Below are 21078 nucleotides of genomic sequence, written 5' to 3' on the forward strand. Positions count from 1 at the left end.
TGTAACTGGTTATTCCCTTTTCCATGCAATCAACACAAACCATATATGTTCTGCAACATCGTTCACCAGTAGTTAAGCACTTTAATTGTTGTTATAAAACCCCAAACCGCTGTTGATGAAAGGCATATTAAAATTAAACAAAATCAAAGGCTTACCTTTCAAACAATGCATATCTCACAAACAGGCACTGAACACTGAAGAAATCGGACAAAAAAAGAGCCGTCCACATCAACTAAATTTAAATGTTACTGATGGTGTTTTCATAAAACACATGACAGTGTTATGGCAAGTGACCGTAAGGAAGACTGCTTCAACCTCTTCAATTTGAATAAGTGGTGAATGCCATGCAGCAATCTGCCTATGGGAGCATCTTTGTGGTCATTCGCAAACCAATTGAGTCCAAGAGTCATGAGAGATGACTATTTAGTGTCTTCTCTGTGAGGTATCCCTGCAGTTTCCACATCTGGGATTTGAAGGCTGACCAAGACCTGACCAGGTACCTCCAAATCTCCCCTTCCATACTGTAATAAAGAATCAGAAGACAAGAAAATAAACATTAGGACTGTCAATTAATGAACATTTCTAGAACATGTAGAACTCAAAGATTATTTTGTTTATCAGTTAAGAAAGGATGCTGGTCCTCTGGCCATTGTGTTTGGTCATATTGAAAAGAGAAAAAGGCATAGCCATAAATACATTTAATAGGACGGGAGGGGACAGGCTATAACACCTATTTATTAAAATATCCGGATTTAATCGGGCTCTCTCCCATAAGTACAGTTAATAGGACGGGAAGAGACAGGCTCTGTTAGCCCCGGTTAGCGCGATGCTAAAGAGCAGCTCTACCGGAGCATGCAACCTCAACAGGTGCAAGTTAGCCTCCGGTTTGATATTTGGTTTACCACCCAATCGGATTCATCAACATAAGTGCAATACATTACGGGCTTAGTATGTTGAGGACGGTTTGGGACACCGTATCGCAAAAAATCACAAACACATGTTGTCGCCATCAATGTCTGTTCAACAACGTCATTTACGTTCTGGCTGCTACCAGTTTTAGGGACCGTCAACAAATTACACTCACCGACTGGTGGCAGAGACGTTACCATGGAATTGTTTCAGGAAATTAATCACACAAATATATTGCAATATAGTTCATCATAATGCAGTTAATAGTTTAATATTCGACAAAAATCGACTAAACTATATTTGAAATTATTAATTGCATCCCGTTTAACAATAATGCAATATATTAGCAAAGTTACCTGCAGTAAGTAGCAGCCCACCATTGGCAACTACTACTACAATCAGGTGACAAAATGTATTTTTTTGTGATTTTTATGTTATTTTATATGATTTATTTCCAGAAACAATTCCATGGTAACGTCTCTGCCACCAGTCGGTGAGTGTAACTTGTTGAAGGTCCCTAAAACAGGTTGCAGCCAGAACGTAAATGAAGTTGTTGCACAGACATCGATGGCGACAACATGTGTTTGTGATTTTCGAGATACGGTGTCCTAAACCGTCCTCAACATACTAAGCCCGTAATGTATTGCACTTATGTTGATGAATCCGATTGGGTGGTAAACCGAATATCCGGCGAATATCAAACCGGAGGCTAACTTGCACCCGTTGAGGTGGCATGCTCCGGTAGAGCTGCTCTTTAGCATCGCGCTAACCGGGGCTAACAGAGCCTGTCTCTTCCCGTCCTATTAACTAGTATTTATGGGAGAGAGCCCTATTAAATCCGGATATTTTAATAAATTGGGTGTTATAGGTTTTAAACAACATGTCCGAGTTATTTGAATGACAGAAGCTCCGCTAGCTCGATGCTAAAGGGCTAACCGGAGCTAACAGCCTGTCCCCTCCCGTCCTATTAACTGTATTTATGGCTATGCCTTTTTCTCTTTTCAATATGACCAAACACAATGGCCAGAGGACCAGCATCCTTTTTTAACTGATAAACAAAATAATCTTTGAGTTCTACATGTTCTAGAAATGTTCATTAATTGACAGTCCTAATGTTTATTTTCTTGTCTTCTGATTCTTTATTACAGTATGGAAGGGGAGATTTGGAGGTACCTGGTCAGGTCTTGGTCAGCCTTCAAATCCCAGATGTGGAGACTGCAGGGATACCTCACAGAGAAGACACTAAAGAGCCATCTCTCATTCATCGAGTGGACTCATTGGTTTGCGAATGACCACAAAGATGCTCCCATAGGCAGATTGCTGCATGGCATTCACCACTTATTCAATTGAAGAGGTTGAAGCAGTCTTCCTTGTGGTCACTTGCCATAACACTGTCATGTGTTTTATGAAAACACCATCAGTAACATTTAAATTGAGTTGATGTGGACGGCTCTTTTTTTTGTCCGATTTCTTCAGTGTTCAGTGCCTGTTTGTGAGATATGCATTGTTTGAAAGATAAGCCTTTGATTTTGTTTTTTTCATCAACAGCGGTTTGGGGTTTTATAACAACAATTAAAGTGCTTAACTACTGGTGAACGATGTTGCAGAACATATATGGTTTGTGTTGATTGCATGGAAAAGGGAATAACCAATTACAACTTATATGGTAAGAGCCTGGTAATACCATGGAAACAAACAAGGCTTCCTTTTACAGTACAGTTTCAGCTTAATTACTGGGTAAATTGTCGTGTTTTACATGGTAACGTCGCAGAACGTACATGGTAAAAGTTTGTGTTGAATGCATGGAAAAGGGAATAATGTATTACAAATTATATGGTACGAACCTGGTAATACCATGGAAAGAAACAAGGCTTCCTTTTACAGTACAGTTTAAGCTTACTTACTGGGTAAATTGGTGTGTTTTACTTGGTAACGTTGCAGAACGTACATGGTTCAAGTTTGTGTTGACTGCATGGAAAAGGGAATGTATTACAAATTATATGGTAAGAACCTGGTAATACCATGGAAACAAACAAGGCTTCCTTTTACAGTACAGTTTCAGCTTAATTACTGGGTAAATTGTCGTGTTTTACATGGTAACGTCGCAGAACGTACATGGTACAAGTTTGTGTTGACTGCATGGACAATGGAATGTATCTTTTATCAATTATATGGTAAGAACCTGGTAATACCATGGAAACAAACGAGGCTTCCTTTTACAGTACAGTTTCAGCTTACTTACTGGGTAAATTGTCGTGTTTTACTTGGTAACGTCGCAGAACATACTTGGTACAAGTTTGTGTTGACTGCATGGACAATGGAATGTATTATAAATTATATGGTAAGAACCTGGTAATACCATGGAAACAAACAAGGCTTCCTTTTACAGTACAGTTTCAGCTTACTTACTGGGTAAATTGTTGTGTTTTACTTGGTAACGTCGCAGAACGTACATGGTACATGTTTGTGTTGACTGCATGGATAATGGAATGTATCTATTATAAATTATATGGTAAGAACCTGGTAATACCATGGAAACAAACGGCTTCGTACCCAGTATTTAAGAAGATGTACCATGACACTAGAGGAAAACTGTTCCCGCAGAGGTTGTTACCAGGTAAGTAATTAAGCATAGTGGTAAATCGAATAAACCCTTTCTAAATGGGTGTAGCTATGAATAATAACTAAGAAAAAGTATTTTATTGGAAAGCACTATGCTAATTTCTAGATAGTACATCATTAAATTTGGGCTGTTACCAACATAAACCTTGGATAATAGGTGTTTATAAGAATTGGTTGCCTAATTTCCTAGGAAGTACACATTATCTGAGTTACTACCAACCTAAAACAGTTACAACTACACGCTACTTAGTTGAGTTGATGGGTAATAGTGGAGGTTTTACTTAGTACTTCAGCTGTAATTCCTCTGTATTTACCTTCTTATTACCAGTGGTAATTACACAGTAATACACTATAATTTACCAGATAATTCCTCTGTATTTACCTTCTTATTACCAGTGGCAATTACCCAGTAATACACTATGATTTACCATGTATGTACCGGGTAAATACCTAGTAATTAGGGGACTGTAAAAGGAAGGGTTACCGAATATGCAACTAAGCAAGATTAACGTCAATACCTGACCTGTCCTCACCGCTCTGTGACGGTTTAAACGTTTGTGGTCGGTTATAAATAATACCTATGGCGTGTACCGGCTTAACTTCAGTACATTCACCATTTAACAATTAAACCGCAGGTAATACGTCTCCCACGCGGTACAAACATTAGATCTAGACAGGAGTGGATACAGTCTATCTACAGTCCAATAAAAACACACTCCTAGCCCTTTGCTCCTTGAATATAATTATTTAATTTAATCTGTTAGCGTATCCGAGGCAGTCCAACTAACCGGCTGTTATGAATTTCAACCCGGGCCCCGAAACCACGGAGCTCCGCGACCAGACGGAGGCACAACAAGCTCTTCACCTAAATGTTCTTATAACTAATATACTACTATTCTATTGCAGATTCAATCTTTAAGACAATGGGCTCTGCTTACCTAATTCCTGCTTGGCCTGCGAAGAGCTTGTTTTGCGTCCCGGTGGCCGCGTGTCCACGAGTCCCGGTCCCGGGACTTTCCAAGAACGTGCAGGGTCACCAAATATTGCTGAGTTCTTCAAGGAAAGTGGTCAAATCCAGGATAGCTTTTAACAGTTACTATATTTGTCAAAGTATTTCGGTATGGTAAACTACGGAGCAAAAGGAGGTGGAAGCGTGTTGAGCACGTGCTGAGCGACTCCCAGTTGACCAAAGCTATATTAACCCTATCCGTATGGGCTGCCGAGAGTTTCTAACTTGTTTCCTGGTGGCGTTGTCTGTTTTGTTTCAAATCCACGCGGATCTTGCACCTGTTTGTCTCCATTGTAGCACGCCATTGTCTGCCTGTTTGTTGGCTGTGTCATGCCGTTGCCTTTGTTTTTTGAGATGCCATAGGGGTTTAGGTGAATAGGTAAGATACCCTTGGGTGTACACTACCATCACGTAGTTTTCTTCTTATCACATCAGGTTAGAAGCGGGGCCACCCTCTGTATGTATTAGCTAGGTTGTATGTGTGCACTAGTTAGTTGTCACTTTATCTTGTTTTCTTTGATTTGGCTCCGCTTATAGTTCCCTATTCCCCTTGGCGGAACACTTGCCAAATAAATACACTTATGTACTTAGTTTGCTGTTGCGCCATGCTTTATTGTTCTCCCAGTCAGTCTAACAGCAACATGTGTTATGGTTCCCCTACTCCCACCCCTAGACGTCCCCCCCCTAAGCTAACATCCTGGAGCCGTAACACACACACACACACACACACACACACACACACACACACACACACACACACACACACACACACACACACACACACACACACACACACACACACACACACACACACACACACACACACACACACACACACACACACACACACACACACACACGATCAGATGGATCCGACCGGGATTTCCGTTGCGATGGGTTTCCTCTATCAGCGACTTATACAATATAAACAAATGATATAAAACAAAACCCTGCTTTAATTTTAAAATAATAGTATGTAAATATGTTGAATGAATAGGCCTCCATCTTTGTTATACTTTAAAAAATGTCCTAGCCTATTTTATAGCTTACATACTGACTATTTTAAAACAGGAATGCGAAATGCATCCTGGGATATTTAACGGTCCCAAGTCCACACAAGTCACATCGGCCGTTTCTCAATTTGCGTTCTTTTCTGTACTTGTGTGCTTGCGTTCTTGTGAAACGTCATCAGTTGTAGCCCAAGTACTGTCCCAATTCAAAGTACGCATCAGCAGAGAACGTCTAATATGAGGAGAATGGGCACTCGTTGGCTAGTTCCGGTTTTCTGGACTGGTTGCAGTAATAATCTCTGTCCACGCGGGGCGCTCGCAGGCGAGTCCAGAATGAATGGGAGTCTATGGGGTTTTATCCTCAGAATCCACTTTTCTCAGGATATAATTTTTTGTCAAGTAATTTGAAAGTTGCGTTCAAAAGGAGGGGCTAAGATAATAAACAGCTGAATATTGCATTTTTTAAGGTCACGTATCTGTTCTAAAAAGGCGTTAAAAAAATGCGATGACATCACACATTGTCATACTGTCAGAGGTACTGCTTTACGGCAGTTTCTGAAGCACTTCGGCACTTCCGCATTTCCCGCAACGATAACACCAGCTGTTGGAGGTAAGGCTTTTTCTTGCTTAAAGGTTGGGTATGGGATTTGCGAAACGCCAGCAGATTTTGAAAACACACAACTCAAATGGTCCTACCCCCTCTCCTTCAACGCTGACTCTGACTCCACCCATTCCAAGTACCTGGACGCGCAATCATGGACGAGCGCGAACACAGATGCGCGAGAGCGAGCCAGGCTAGCGTAGGGTTTTCCTTCTCTTTGCTGGTGGTGGTGGTGGTGGTGGGGATGGTGGCGTCTTGTCTGCCATGGAAATTGTCTTCTACTGCTAGGTCCAAATGTGGATTAACTAGTTCCAGTAGCTACCGCAGGATAACAACAAACAGGAGCTTGCTCTGGGTCACGAGCTCTGGGTCACGAGCAGGCCCGGTTCTACGGGGGTGCATAAGCATGCATTGCACCCCCCAAAAAAATTGTTGCACCCTCAATTGAAAAAAAAAAATAATAATAAAAATGATTATTTTTTTTATAAATATGATAAAAAATAATAAAATACTTGCTCACAAAACAAATTGTAATGAAACCTGTGACAATTTCCATTAAATACCGTTGAGATATCAGCATCCAACATCACTCTGACTGTTCACCAAACTGACAAAATCACTCCGCATTTATGTATGGTGTTTTGTTTATATGTTGCTTGGCAACAGTCCGCTCAGTGGGGATCTATTTTTGTTGCCGGAAGCAATTTCATTCGTTTATATGATTAAATAAACAAACAAATCAAAATCTATTGTCAATTATTATTATTAACAGTACATTTTACTAGTATAACTGTTGTATAAAGCAATATCACACTCGAGGTCGCAATGTTGTCGCTCTATATCAGCGCTGCTGTGATTGGCCGCCGGCCGGCATCGTGTGCAAAATGCACGCACCCACATAGACATCATATGATGTCTATGCGCACCCATATAGTATATCTATAGTGCGCACGGTAGTGACGTTGAACTTCTTCGGCAGCAACAGTTATATATCCGTTGGATATCCGTTGGATATCCAATACATGTATTAAATGTATTATGTTCATAGGAACCCATATCAAATATGTCAAATATCCTGCCACAATTTATAAAAAAAATAATCGTTATTTTTGAATTGCAGTCACATGTTTTTTTTGTGTAGAATTCTGTTCTTTTTTACACCTCAAAAACCTATCTCATATTCAAAGCTATCTAAGATATCAATAAGCTAATGTTGCAGCTGAAATGTTCTCCACATCACAAGACATGATATGATACCATCTTTTAAGCACAGTAATTGTTTGTTGTCCCAACATGTCAGTAGTAGAACTACGCAGAAGTGCTTGTCTATGGTAGGAAAAGCCTGTGTGTAAAAAAGCGAAGTCTGAACTGAAGCTGGGTAGCTGGTTTTAGTATAGTACTGGTGCACCCCCTGTAATCTCAGATGCACCCCAAGGCATTCTGTTCTGGAACCGGGCCTGGTCACGAGTACTGCACGAAGGGGTCGCGCACGGGGCGCGGGGGAGGGGGAGTGCAGTACGACCGTTTGATTGACGTACTTACTGGCAACTCGGTGGCTCTGGAAATCATTGGCTGGAGTTTTTCGAGCCCTGCCCGTTCCACAGATGATTGACTTGTTTAATTTTCATGTCAGTACTTCTAACTCAGTGGCTGTAAGTGGGTTATGATAACGATTTCAAGTAATTTTGCAAAAATGGCCAAAAAAGCGAATTCCATACCCAACCTTTAATACACTAGTTGCAGAGTTTTAGTGAGCTAATGTAAAAAAAAGAAATGCGCAAATGTTTCACATATGTATGTAACTTACAGAGAGTGTTTTTTTTTTATCCTCACTAGTGCCGATGATGAAGCTTTTTTTTTTTGTAACGATTATGTGCCATTTCTTTCTGCTGAAATAGAAACCTGGATTAGAATCATAATTTTAAGACTGCATCAACTTAGTTTACATCAGTAAACAATTTAAAAAAGAGCAGTGTTCTGTTGTACTCCTCCTCATGCCTCTTCCTTTCTTGATCTCTACAGTTGGACATTGATGCTGTGACAACAGACAAGTCTTCTTCCTCTGTCCTTTATCCCTGCCTCTGTTCTGTATATTCAGTGTTGTTAAATCAGTTCTCTCTTTTTTAAAATTATTTACTATTAGTAACTGTTCTTATTGTGTTCTTGCTAGTGTGATGTTCGAATAAACTTGCCTGTTGCAATGTTCAACCCTGTCTCATCAAAATTACGTTCCCAGAAAACTATTCGGCATTCTCAATTACGTTTGGCAAAAAACGTATTTTGTCCGTGATTACGTTTTATTGAACGTATCGCAAATACGTTCGGTCTCAGCCTATTTTTTGCCATTTATTTACTTCTCGGATTATGTTTGGTTGAAACGTATCCCAGATATGTTGAACGTCAACGTATAGCACATTATTGTCATTAAGGCATATTTCCCTTTCGGGGAACGTTTCATTTAACGTATATAGTCTGAAACACGTATCTTGGCCGTGAATACGTTTTATTGAACAACCAACAAGGTTATAAAATACATAAATTCCTTGTTATATAGCCTACAATAGCCTACATTAATTATAATTATTTGACAACTTCCCATCACTGCCAGTATTACGGCGGAGGTGACGGTGATGCAGGGTTGCGAGCTTCACGGGTTGTTTTAAAGACGGATTCGCGGGTGTAAACCTCAAAGACGCGGGTCAAGGTTTTCTTGGGTATTTCAAAACCCAGCGCAGAAACAGTTGGGGTGTAATATGTATTGTATAATCTTCTTGAAAACTCAGTCAGAACTATTAAAAACCAGAGGATGGGCGGGGTTGGGCAGTGGACACACACGCACACACACACACACACACACACCAACCCGGTATCACGCCAAGGCGTGAAATAGATACGTTGGTCCACATCGCAAGGCGTGTTCAGGGTCACGCTTTGCCTGACCAAAGAGTGAGCAGTACACGATTTATTCTCCATTCTAAATGATTGGAGGAATAGCACCAACAGGGGGCGAGACGTTCTCCTAGCATTTGGTGAAATTGTTACGTACAGCCTATATTAATCTTTATTATCTGAATGAGAAATGCAATATTTTAGGACAGATACACCATTAAACGTGTTTCTAATAACATTTCTAGCGAGAAATATACCTTTTCCTTGCATAATCTCCAGTAAGTGAATGTGTATGATCTTTATTAATCTTTATTATCTGAATGGGAAATGCAATATTTTAGGACAGAATCACCATTAAACGTGTTTCTAATCACATTTCTAGCGAGAAATTCACTTTTTCCTTGAAAAGTCTTCAGTCAGTGAATGTGCAGGATCTTTATTCATCTTTATTATCTGAATGGGAAATGCAATATTTTTGGACCGATTCACCGTTAAACGTGAACCTAATAACATTTCTAGCGAGAAATATACTTTTTACTTGCATATTCTTCAGTCAGTGATTGTGTCTGATCTTTAGTTTTATAGTTATTAGGAAGATTTTATAGGCTCGCTCGCATGTTTCAACGACGTCAGGTTGCTAGGGACGCTTTCGCTAAACTAGAAGTTCACGTGTTTCCTGCGTTTGTGCTATTAAACCGTTACTTTATGTAACTTTTAATGCCTATCATCTTGTTAGAAACACGTATATCTGACCCAGCCAACCCAGTAGCCAAAAGCATACGTTGACAACGTTTTCGTGAACCTTGGATTAAGTCGCATTTCAACATAAAATAGCGTGTTATACACACACACACACACACACACACACACACACACACACACACACACACACACACACACACACACACACACACACACACACACACACACAATGCATTTTGCTGCTTAAACAACAACAACAAATATTCCCTCAAATATTATTACTTTCAAAACATTGGCCAAAGTGGAATATCTTTTTTTATTTGGGCTGCTTCTAGGACATTTTGGGTGGATTTTGAACGGTATGTGGGCAGGACGTTTTTTGCAGGACCTGGCAACCCTGCGCGGTTGCCCGAGGTGCTGAAATGCTCCGGAACAGATCTGGATCCACTATGGCCAAAATACTTGTATGCCCCCCCCTCCCCCCTTAAATAAATACTATGGCAGAATAAAGAATAAATTCATGCATTATCATTCAACTTGAACATGTGTTTTTACAGTATAGCGTGGGGGAGGGATGAGTATGTTGGCCAACCCGGAAGCGTCGCCCTGGGTTCCCTTGACAAAAAGCCAACGGGTTTTTCCATTGGATTTTGGATTATTGCAGAAAAATGAGCATCTTTGAAGCACCCCCTCAAAAACGATGTAAACCAATGCATTCTGAATGGGAGTGTTTCTCCGATTTTTCCATGCTACACAGAACGAAATGTAAACCCATGCAAATAAAGACTTCATGGTCATAATAATTTAAATATCATTAATCTCCTGAGGGTGGTATTCTAATTTTTTCAACAGGGCTGCATCCAGTCACTTGACCGTCATGGTTGCTATGGTGGTGGTGTCGTAGATTAATCGAGATTTAAAACACTTAGACTAATTCAAGAGAGAGAGAGTAAAAGAAATCGAGGGGTCCGGAGCAAGAATTGAAAAAGACTTTATCGTGAAGAAAAATAACAACGACAACAGCCTGAGTGGGTTTGCAGAGTCACTGGCGAACATAGACTCCAGCTCCTCTTTATGCACATACACACATACAAGAATTTCTTTGTCACAATGGAGGTTCCCTTTGTTCCAATGGGGTTTCCGCCTAGTCAATCTTCGTCTCAGCATGTTATCAACCGTGCCCTGGTCTGAGGTCAACATGGATTGACCTCGTTAGCCAAAATGACCCAAGGCTGACAGGGTGAGGTCAACATGACTTGACCCTGCAGTTCCCAGGACATTTTCTGCTTACCATCTGTTATGAACTCAGGTTCTGCAAGCACAATGCTTTCCACAATTAAAAATATAAAACCTATTAATAAACATGGTTTACCATAAAATATACTCACTAATTTCTACCACACATCCCCCCTTTGTGATTACTAAGATCACAACAAAAACATAACAGTCGTTTGGGTCATATTTTGCACTACATTTGATCATCATTAAAAAACCTTTAAACATGTTCAGGAATCTCAACCTGGTTTAAGGCAAAAAAGATCTTATCAAATGTCTAACATGTCTAACTAGAATTCACACATAACACAGTATTTTCAGCATGCATTGAAAATCAGCATTTCAAAATATATGACATAAAAATATGAAACTCAAAAAATGACATTTCAAAAAATAAGTAAATAATAGAAATTAAAAACTAAAATTGTCAAGAAGCTTGCATGGATTTGGATAGCTCTGATTATCGTCATGTACTGGTATACTATATAATGTGGCGGGTTTAGGGCACCGTAGTTGCTTCTGTTCGCAGCCACCATGCCCTAGAACCCATTAGTCCAATGTCCATTTGTTCACACTGTCTGAAATGGTTGTGGTCACCAGTTAAGAGAATAGGACCTCCTTCTGATGTCCGATTCTCACATTCCGGTCTCCTTTCTAGTGTCACTCCAATCTATCTCTCCATAGAGCATCCTCTCCCACTCCCCCGACTCCTCTATGCCAGTCACCATGAGGGTCTTCTCTTTAGAAAGCCTGGATGCTATTACGGATCTGACTATGGGAATGCAGCAGCAGAAGATCAGACCCATCACTGTTAGTACTATTAAGAGCACTACACCTATCTTTGCGAACATCATTCCCCACATACCAAACTTTGTTTCAAGCCATCCAAACATTCCCTGATCATGGCCTGCGTTTTCCTTTAATTCTTTTCTTAAACGTTTTAAATTGTTCATCACAAGTGTAAATGATTCATTTGGGGCAGTATTATTTGGAATGAAGGTACAACACATTTCACCTATATGAGCACAAACTCCCCCCTTTTCTGCTAAAAGCCAATCTAAAGCCTGTCTGTTCTGCCAAGCCACAGCTTTAAGAAGTATATATTCTCTCATATTTAATTTATACTTTCTGTTATAGCCACATGCATTCCTGACGTTACTGTTAAACACCATTTCATTGAATCAAATTGGATATGTAATTTACACCGATCTTTCCTATGTGCATGTTCATAATTCTGGCGGAGGGTTAATGCACATAGGTGTTGGTCATCCGACATAACAGTAAACACAAAGTCATTGACTTGGTCTTGCGGTGGTATGTGAGCATACAAGACTGTTTTCCCTTTGTTGTCAACCAGTCCTGAATGATTTTGGGCCGGATTATCCTGTGTTCCTCTCTGGCTTTCTTCAGTAGGCCTACCACCCCCTAATTCCTGGCCCTTCCAGGTTTGTGTTGTCCCCGTGGTTTCATCCTTCCTCGGGGTCTGTGCTTGTGCAAGCGAAATCTGGCACAACCCGTAAAGGATCAGAAACAGGCTCCCCGTTTTCAGCATCATCATGCTGTTGTATCTCTTGGCTCGACTGGATCTGGTCCTGGGGCAGCTGGTCAGCCCCAGGTGTGTCTGCGTCTGGCTCCTCCTCCTCACGGTCGTCTCTGGCTTTGGGTTGAGCAGCTTTTGTGCAGCGGTTGAGATGATACCACGTGGCACTTCCTTCCACCTGGATGGCTGTTGATGTTGCGCTGGTGACTTTGTATGGTCCTTCTCGCCTAGGCTCGTGGTCACCCGGCTCCACCCCCCTTGGTGGCTCCTTCTCCAACTCTGGAACTCTGCCTTTCTCTTGTTGAAAAATAAGCCTGTGTATGCCAGTTAGTTGTCCCATATAACGTCTTAATTCAGTTTCCAATTGTTCTAATGGAGGTCCTTTATGAGGCCCTCGAATGACAGGTGAAGGCATGGGTCGACCCGTAAACGTTTCATGCGGGGTTAGATGCGTCGTTCTGTTAGTTTTCATGCGATAACTCATTAGTGTCAGTCGTAATGCATTAGTCCTTTAATTTAGTACTCTAATTTAATTTTGTTAATCTTTGTCTTAAGCGTCCGATTCCTCTCTCCACCATACCTTGTGGTTTGAGGAATGTAGACACAGCCTAATCTTTGTTTGACATGCAGATGTTAAATCACTTGTTTGAGTGTTTTCTGAATAAACGCTGCTCTGTCGCCTGAGCTAATTTCGGAATTTCAAACCTTGCCATGACTTCTCTAGTCAGAACCTTGATTACCGTAGCCGCACTTTGGTCTTCTGATGGGACTGCTTCTACCCATCTGTTGAACACTGTTTTTTCAAATATTTCACACTCATTTAGCTGGATGTCAATCATTGTTTGCAAGTATGGTGAAGAAAAACCTTGTTTTCAATTTTTTTCCTAATACCTCCCCCCTTGCGCAATGGTCAAAACCATGCGCAGTAAATGATAAACAAATCTAATAACGCCGTTGGTGCACCCAACGTCGAAAGTCTAACCTTAAGCATCAGTAAACTGAAACCAATCTTTTGGGAAGGGAAATCGAAACCAGTATGTCCAAATCCAAAGCCCAATATGGGTGGGTTTACCATCAGCCGCCTGAAACCACGCTGTTCCAAAGTCATGCACTAAACCGAAAAAACGTACATGCGTTAGTGGCCTTCTATACCACAAAGGTAAAATAAAATGAAATAAAACGCGTCATGCCCCGTTTCAAGACGACCTCTGCTGCCAGAGCTGACATATCTGACTCCTGTTGTTCCCCCTCCACCTTTCAACAGCCGGCTTTCCCTTGGAGTTCGTCACTACATGTTCAAGTGAGCCAGTGCTCACAGTGACTCTGCCAAATAATCGTGACTGTGCCTGAATTAGGTTGTCCCGGGCTTCAAGGTGGGATCTTACCCGTCGTTGGCTAACCAGCCTTCCATACTGGCTTACTGCAGGATGCCGTACCTGGGATACGATCAATCCCCACCTATATGGTGGTATAGATCGCAGAGTGGAGGGATGGAGACAGAGTCTTCAGCCGCATCTGCCTTATGCAGCCATATGTGTGCGTAATGAATACACATCAGGGTGACTATAAAACAAAAAATGATTTATCAGAGTTAAAATTATTAAAGTGTTGCAGCAGTATTAGTGGCATTTGAAGGTAAACCCACTACTTCCGAATCCAATTTGTCAACATAGCATGTATGACTCCTTCCCAGCAGATGTAGCGTCAATCCACCTATTGTCCTTAACTAGGGAGATGTGAAAGAAAACAAAAATCACAATATTAAAACTTGCATTTTCAATATTGGGCGACTCACTTTTGTCTTAACCGCTACTCAAAATCACAATTCTCTTCATAATCCTACCCGATTGCCCTTCACTATCTATTTAAATTGGACGACCTAATTAAACCTTTTATTCTACCTATTGCTTGCATTTAGTGTTTTCCATATTCTGATTCACTACTATACCAAACCCAAATCCTCTATGTTGATCTTAACTAGTTTATTAAACCCTGAATTGATACATTGTTTCTATAGTAATTAACCATATTGTTTTATCTGAAGTGTGCTTGGGTATCCCCTTGTGTACTCTGTCACTCGGAGTAGGAGAGGATTCTCCCCTACCTCGGCAGCCCTGACACACACACGAGAACAGGTTCACACACACCCGTTCTTATTTTATTTTACCTATTTATTTTAAATTACATTTGTCATTGTGGATAACCTAATTTAGAAATTTGGATAACGTTTTATCATACTTATTTGGTCTAATTTTTAAGTATTGCCGATTGTTTTTTCTAAATTATAAGATCACTTTTAATAAATTGTCTATTACTTATCATAATCTCGAAGGAAATATTTTATTTGTGTTGTTATCTTGGCACCTAGACCTCGTCAGGCCCAAGCACCAAAATAACATCCACCTATCCACGCAGAGTCCATGGGTTGGGTCTGCTCCTCCTTTGATGAGTCACTTTACCCTGGCGCCATTGAACCCATTGACTCCTGTGGAGTGTGGTGTGCAGACAATTTTTTAACGCTAATTGCTCATGTTTTGGAGTCTAGATAATTATCCCTAAATCCTGTAATCACCATTTAACTTGCTCAGGGACATATCAACACTCAGCTAGGAGGAGATGGGGATCGAACCAGCAACCATTCGGTTACAAGACACCCTCTACTTCCTGAGCTAAACCGAGCCCCAGCCTCCTCTCCGCTGATTTATTACCTCTGTGTCGGTCCGCGTCCGCCCTTTTTGCTTTCTTTACATTCCCCTCCCTTCTTCAGACACCTTCTCCCTCTGATCCAACCTTTTGTCTCACCAGTGCTCCGTGTACCAAGATGTAATGATCTATACCACATGGTGTTCCGACGCGATGCAGAGTCTCCAAGAGCCACAGAATCACCAATCCCAGTGGTGGTTCTATGTTTTCTCTAAAACAGTGGACATAGGTTACATTCAGGGACCAAATACAGAGTACATCCAAGCACACAAATAATCTATTCAGTACAATGCAAATTCAGTCTCTTTCTCTCTGTTGTCTCTCTGTTCAGCCCCCACCTACGGGTTTTCCTTACTTACGTTCCTTCTCTCTAACTCTCTTTACCTCTCTTTACCTCTCTTTACCTACTTCCTTTGCTTTCACAAATCTCCATAACCATTTTCACTTTCAGTAATCCTTTCCTTTCCTTTCTGGTTTATTCGTTTTTGGACACACTCCAAAACTAGATTATTAATCTTAAAAGGCCATCGAAAGATATCATTCTCCCAAAGAAAATTCTAACCGGAAAGCCTTCTCCAATCTCATCGCCACTTCTCGTTGCCAATCCACACACTCTTCCTCTTCTCTGTCTTACTCTTTACAAATAACTTCATCTGACCCCTCTAACTCATCTCAATGCCAACTCTTTCTCACTCACTCACTCACTCACTCACTCACTCACTCACTCACTCACTCACTCACTCACTCACTCACTCACTCACTCACTCACTCACTCATTCGCTCACATATACAACTTAAAATAAGAATTCACAGACTGTCATCCTTGGAGCTGTCATAGGTATTAACTGCGTGTGCTCCGAGAATCCCAACGTTTTGGTGAATTTTCCTGCCAGGGGGAGGTGAGAGGCATAATTTGGACCTACGCAAGTGTAAGTGGCTCCAGTGTGGGCCATCATTGGCGTGCCTCTATACTTTATCAGAACCTGCAGTATTGGTTCCTCATCAGCTTGTTTTGTGATTGCTACAAGCTGACCCTCCCCCTGTGGATTCTCTGGGCACCCCTAGTATCCCTGACCTACAAAGGGACCCGCCCGTCCCTGGTCGCTGTTACCCTGTCCTTGCTGTGGTGGAAAAGGGTTAGTTAAACAATCTTTCTTAGAATGTCCTTCCTGGTTGCACCCATAACATATTAAAGGACCTCTGCGTTGTCCTTGGGATCCTGGTTGTTGATTGTTTCTAAACTGTCCTTGGGGCCCCTGATTCTGTCTATTTTTATTTGTGAGGTTCCCATAATTATGGATGTGTACATGTGTAACAGGTGGAGTAGGTGACAGTTGGCTCTGAGGCTGTTGTACTGGGAGAGAAAATGCCAATCTTGGATATTGGTTTTGAAGTGCGCCCTGCTGGGCGGCTTGCGAATTTACTGCAGCTGGTTCTAAAACACCTGCCTGTCTCTTCTTATCTCTTTCCTTCCTTGTGAGATCTTCCAGCTGAAGCTGATATAGCTTCCTCTGAACCTCCTTGCTTTGTTCCTGTATTCTTTGTTTATTCTGACGATATTCATCCACTGCATGAACTAAATGGTCATTAAAATCTCTATGAGATCCTGATGTAGACAGTCCAACCACATCCTCTAGCTTGGCTTTGATTTGGCTGGGTAGTGTCTCTATCACAGAGTTTCTAAACATGACAGAGAACACCGGATGGATCTCAGGATCCTCATCCGTCTCCATGCGCCATCTGTCTACTTGGGCCTGCAGGTAGGATGCAGGGTTCTCTGTGTCACCAATAGGGAGACCTCTCATGTTTTTAGGATCCATACGGACCGGGAACTCCCTCCTGAGTGTGGCCCACAACGCCCCTCTGCAATGATCAAGTGTAGTCTCATCATACTTTCCATCCAGTATATTCAACCCTCCATTCCTCAGTACAAACTCCGTCTTGGATAACCCCAACACTCTTGCCAACAGAGCTTTCAGGTCCCCCACTGCAATTAGCTTTCCCACTGTGAGCTCCTCAAATGTTCTAATCCATTTAGACGCCCCGTTAATTATGTTAGGGAGTCTAGAAATGACCCCCTCTAAGTCCTGTGAACCCCACGGTTGAAAATGGACCTGTTGTCCTTCGACTAGAATAGGATAGTTCCCTGGAGAAGTTTCGGGTGCTTTTTCTTCTCTCTGTGATCTCCTTGGTCTCCCCTGTGTTTCGAGTGCCAGGGAGTCCCATAATGCTGCACTACAGCAAGGCTCCTCTGGCCCTCGAAACGCACAGAAACTCTCTTCCCCATCTCTATCACTCCTCTGAGCCTTCGTTCTCTTTACTGATCTCTTACTAGAATTAATGTCAGTATTGTTACATTTATTATCTCCTTCATCTAGTGTGACTTCCCCTTTAGATTCTACGTTGTCTTTTAGCAATGGGTGTACAACGGTACTAGTTTGTGCAGCGGTGACTCAACCGTCAGAGACAATGGTTGAGCCTTGTGGTTATTAGCAATTATATCTCCCGCCACTCTCTGTAATGTTCGCCACCTCTCTCCTTCCTCTAAGAACAAAGCTAGTACTAACTTTTCCCTGTCCCTCTTTGCTGAGGCCGTTTTTCCACTTCTGTTATCTATGTAATTCCTTATTACTACCTCCATGTCCCTATACATTATTGGATCAAAAGTCCCTCCCATGGGCCATATAGTACCTGCTGCTTCTGTCCTTTCTTCCCAATTCTCAGAGATCTTTTTCATCTCACCTTTGAGCAATAGACGGTCTCTACTCAAAATCTCTACCGCTGTTGGTGTCATTTTTAATTATTTCTTTATTACTTTATTTATCTATGGTGAAGTACACTATTTATTAATAAAATTTATTTGAGTTTATTCTACTAGTTATTTTCTATACTTTACTGTCTCTAAGCTACAAATGTGAACTCTTCCCAAGCGCTCGTCTCCCTCCCTGCTTTGCAGGCTCCTGCTCGTCCCCTGTGTGTTTGCTCGTGCACGTGCAGTTAGAGTCAGCGAGATGTTTAAGTCAAAGAAGATTTACACATTTATTCAGTACTTCAACAAATTAACTATTCTCTATCCGTCTAATTTATTTATGATTATCAACTACTTTAAACAAATTAACTATTCTCTGTCCGCCTAATTTATTTATGACAGAATCAACAACAAAAAAATGAACCGGGTCGTAAAAACCTCCGAGGTGAGTTAATCCTAACACGACTTAAATACAGACAATAAGCCGGTTCATACAATTTTCTTTATCTTTATTAAAAATGTCCGAATTGTTTGTAATAAATTACAAATAAAAAGTTTACCGAGCGTAGAAACTGGCCTTTTGATTAATATATGAACGGTCGGATGGTACTCCAAACAACAAGCCTATTCCTCCAAAACAATGGCTGAATACATAAACACTCGACCAGATCACGAACAAACAAGAGACTTCTCAAAATACCAACTCAAACGGTACCCCAACCAAGAACCTTATCTATTCAAAAAGTGCAAGAAGCCTCCTTTCTCAAAAATGCCAAAATCGGAACTAGAAATTCACCATCAACTGGTGCAAGATTTGCAACTCAACAGCTCCAAGATTAGAATTGAAAATTCACCAATCGGCATCCCAAGGAAACCTCTCTAAAATAAAAATGAATTCATCGACGGCAATGAATTCCAACCCAGCTCTCTGGGATACTCTCAAACATCCAACAGGTACTTCAATCGACCTGTGGACCTGTTACTGTCCTATTGGAACTTTTCCACTAATTCGATCCTCTAGAATACAGACACAGGACTTTATAGGTCTATTTGACCAAAACCTCAAAACTCAAAATAACAACAATTCGTGTCAAAAATATAGAGCCACACAGCGTCTTGGTCATTTAGAACCACAGAGCGCGAATGGCCAATGTGCGCGCGCACGTCAATCTCTCCCGGAGCCCCCGTATCTCTCACTCGCTCATTTATCTATAATTTCGGTTCGTTTGATCGAAGAGACACTTTACCTGCTGCTCGGCATTCAGACGGGGCAAGAACAGATCAAACGACTCTATCCTATATATGGCAAGACAACTTACCCTTGAGCTCTGGTCGTATGATCCGTTCGCGTCCCGTCCTCTGGCCCGGCAGCTGGCGAGTCCCTATTTCCTCCTGTTCGCGACGCCAAATTATGTCGTAGATTAATCGAGATTTAAAACACTTAGACTAATTCAAGAGAGAGAGAGTAAAAGAAATCGAGGGGTCCGGAGCAAGAATTGAAAAAGACTTTATCGTGAAGAAAAACAACAACGACAACAGCCTGAGTGGGTTTGCAGAGTCACTGGCGAACATAGACTCCAGCTCCTCTTTATGCACATACACACATACAAGAATTTCTTTGTCACAATGGAGGTTCCCTTTGTTCCAATGGGGTTTCCGCCTAGTCAATCTTCGTCTCAGCATGTTATCAACCGTGCCCTGGTCTGAGGTCAACATGGATTGACCTCGTTAGCCAAAATGACCCAAGGCTGACAGGGTGAGGTCAACATGACTTGACCCTGCAGTTCCCAGGACATTTTCTGCTTACCATCTGTTATGAACTCAGGTTCTGCAAGCACAATGCTTTCCACAATTAAAAATATAAAACCTATTAATAATCATGGTTTACCATAAAATATACTCACTAATTTCTACCACAGTGGTTGCTATCGACCGCCCCCTCTAATCCTTACATGGCTCTAAAAACCACGCGGCAAAGGAGCTGCCGTCAATTGTGTTGTTTTTGTCGTAAACTAGGGTCCAATGGTTAAAAAATAGACAGATATTCCAAGGTATCCTTAATAATCTTTAATAATGACAAAAAGTTATGAGAGAAATACACATTAACTTTTGTCTCATAAGCGGCCTGGTGCCGTCTCCTTTTGACCTTTTGACCCCAGACTTCTGGGGGAATAGCTGAATCAATTCATTAGTCAATCAGAAGCATGTAAATATCTTCGTAAGAGTCCTTCAACATCTACGCTTCCAGGCGATTGCAACGGTGCCACACATGAGCATATTCAAACATGTTTGATGGTAGTAATTAGCTGTCGAAATTGGAGGCCTTAATCAATAATGAGCAGCTATTGATTTGCTTCCCGATAGAAATTTGTGACAAATGACATGTTATTTAGCATCTACACGTTGAGCTGAGTCCAATGACACCAAGCATGACACTCTAGAAAATGGTAACATGTATTTTACATGGTACACCTAGGTCTAGGACATGATCTCGGTGTAGCAAGAGGGCGAGCTTGATCTCATTGGACTCAGCTTATCGTGTAGATCAGTGGTTTTCAAACTGTGGGGCGCGCCCCTCCTGGGGGGCACCAGAGTTCTTCAGGGGGGGCGCAACGTGAGAAAAAAATAAACCAGAAAAAAACCCTGAAATACGATGATTCAAATCATCAGTCGTACTTCAACTGTAGAAGTAACATAACTAAATCAATTTTCAACCGTTTATCTTCGTTCAAACCATTTAACAAATCTACACACTTGTATCTTCAATAATATCGAAACAGAATTTCGATATCATTTAAAATGTCTTCAGAATCACAGTTTTAGTTTCATACCGCTTCGTTTTCAGCTGTTTTCATTGAAGACGTCAGCCCATTCTGATACACCTACTTCTAGACATCGTAACTCATTCCTTTTTCAACCGTTTACCTTCGTTCAAACCAATAAACAAATCTACAGACTTGTATCTTCAATACTATCTTAACGGAATTTTGATAGCATTTATACTTTTTTCAGAATCACAGTTTTAGTTTCAAACCTTTTTGAAAATAACAGTTTTAAGTTTTAAGCTAA

The sequence above is a fragment of the Gadus morhua genome, chromosome 20 (assembly GCF_902167405.1).
Source record: "Gadus morhua chromosome 20, gadMor3.0, whole genome shotgun sequence".
NCBI classification, from domain to species: domain Eukaryota; kingdom Metazoa; phylum Chordata; class Actinopteri; order Gadiformes; family Gadidae; genus Gadus; species Gadus morhua.